At 39.7% G+C, this 2,482-nt stretch overlaps 1 long non-coding RNA gene across 1 annotated transcript; it reads left to right on the forward strand.

Annotated features, from left to right (window-relative positions):
- Positions 1-507: 507 nt before the first annotated feature.
- LOC126778626 (uncharacterized) lies at positions 508-1,855 on the forward strand. The gene is made up of 3 exons (XR_007670174.1): positions 508-606; positions 1,046-1,173; positions 1,778-1,855. It is a non-coding gene; the product is annotated as an uncharacterized LOC126778626 (long non-coding RNA).
- Positions 1,856-2,482: the final 627 nt, after the last annotated feature.

The following is a 2,482-nucleotide window of genomic DNA, read 5'->3' on the forward strand; positions in this document are numbered from 1 at the left end:
TCACAGATAACCAAAAGGCTAAATTTTTCGCGAATCCATAGTCAATACCACAGAATATTAAGATTTCGACCAAATTTCAAGGTCAAAGTTGCTTATATACTCTATTTGCTATTGGAATCGACTATAGACTTGTATATGTTTGCACAGCACATTGTGTGTGTGTGTTTTTTTATCCGTAACAGCACGTGAATGTCCTACTGCTGGGCTTAAGGCCTCCTCTCCCTTTTTTGAGGAGAAGGTTTGGAGCTTATTCCACCACGCTGCTCCAGTGCGGTTTGATGGAATACACATGTGGCAGAATTTCAGTGAAATTAGACACATGCAGGTTTCCTCACGATGTTTTCCTTCATCGTAAAGTACGAGATGAATTATAATCACAAATTAAGTACATGAAAATTCAGTGGTGCCTGGATCATCTCGGCTGTTTTTTTATATGCTAGCAATATTAGTACAGACTGTGCAATATAATATGTAATGCGGTCATGAATTAAATTTGATTGAATGTAACAGGCATCCGTGCATGTCCTGAGACACTCCACGGCCATCTACCCAGGGTTCCAGTGCTCTGTGCATGTCGGGAACGTGCGTCAGACGGCCATTATCGAGGTAACGAATACATACATCAAACTCACTTTGCGGAATGGAATTAAATAGTTTAATTTTGGTATAATTTGTGGTGTTGCATAAAATACTTAAGTATGATAATGATATTTATTTTTTTATGTTATATTCCTGTTTAGCGGTAGAATATCTGATGAGTGGATGGTACCTACCCAGGCAGGTTTGCACAATGCCCTTACCACCAGTTACCACACACTCATAATATATTCTGCCGCCAAACAGCAATAGCATTGTTGTTGGTGAGTAAAACAGTGTAACTGCAGGCACGAGGGACATAACATCTTAGTTCCCAAGGTTGGTGACGCATTGGTGAGGTAAGCGATGGTTAATATTTATTGCGGTGTCAATGTCTATGGGCGGTGGTGACCACTTACCATCGGGTTGCTCATCTCATCGCTGACCACGGGTATATTTTTCGCTTTAGGGTATAATGTCTCCGAACAACGTGCTGAGGGCGGGCGAGGGGGCCTCCGTGCTGTTCAGGTTCGCCCGCTGTCCGGAGTACCTCGTGCGGGGCCGCCGGCTGCTGTTCACGGCGGGGCTGGGGACCAGGTACCGCTCAACGAACCCAACGATAACTTCTAATTACAGTTGAATTGTTGAGCCAATAAAGTATATCGTCAGCTCAGTGTTGGTATCCGAGATCGCTAGCTCCACCGACTTTCACATATTTAATTTATAAGTGTTCGGTGAAGGAAATCCATGCATCGAAGCAGGTTGTGGAATAAGCTCAAACCTTCTCCTGAGAAGGAGAGGTTTTAGCCCAGCTGTGGGACATTTATATACTGTAACTGTTTTGAATCATGTTGGAATAAGTTTTGTTCTTAAGAAGAGATATCTTCGACCAACAGACACTTTTGTACTTTACTAGCAAAACCCGGTAGGTGGCTGTTAATGTGGTACAGCGCCATCTAGCGGCGTTACAACGAAGTGGATATTATAAAATCATCCATGAGACATACATCTAAATTTCAACTATGATGGTGATTCAAACGGTCCGAACTCAATTAATCACAAACAGATACACAAAGGAGAAGGTTCTCCTTAAAAGGGAGAGGAGGCCTTAGTCCAGCAATGGGACATTAACAGGCTGTTACTGTTACTGTAGATACACAAACAGCCATTTTTATATATTAACGAAATTGTTTTGTTACAGAGCCATCGGCCGGGTCACGCAAACCTTCCCGTACATACCATGAATTCTATAGAACACGGCTCCAATGTAAAATTCGAGATCTCTATAGAATATTCTAGATAAATTAAATATATTAATTGTATCTGTAACCAGTTTTCTTGTCGTGTTCACTTCATGATTGCGTGGGGGGCGTTTCGCCTTGCGGATTAAATTACAAAAAAGGACAAACGATGATGGTATTTTTATGTTACATAAACAGTGTTGCCAACCTCTTAGAAGCATCCTCCTGACGGATGAATTGAAACAAATACAAAATACATTTATAATATGATGTTAAAAAAAAGCAAATCAAGTACTGCATTAGTAAACTTGAAATATACTCAATTAAATGAAGCTGAAGAGTTAATCCCCGGATTCTCTCCGGAAATTAAATTTTCTTTAAAAAATGTTCCTCCTAAAAAATGTCTGACCTGAAAATATCCTATTTGATTTCATCTGACATAGCCCTATTTAGGGGGAAAACCCCCAAGTTGGCAACACTGTATAAAAAAATGTGGACCATCCATATAAACTTTAATATATGGATTTAACACTAGCGGACAAATTTTTAATAAACCATCATATGTGATCGAGCAAATTTTCACTCATAACTCATTTTTATTCAGTCAGTTAATTAATCAGTGTCAGAGTTTTTATTACGTATATAACATACATGCAAAACGTCTA

This window comes from Nymphalis io, chromosome 26 (assembly GCF_905147045.1).
Source record: "Nymphalis io chromosome 26, ilAglIoxx1.1, whole genome shotgun sequence".
NCBI classification, from domain to species: Eukaryota; Metazoa; Arthropoda; class Insecta; order Lepidoptera; family Nymphalidae; genus Nymphalis; species Nymphalis io.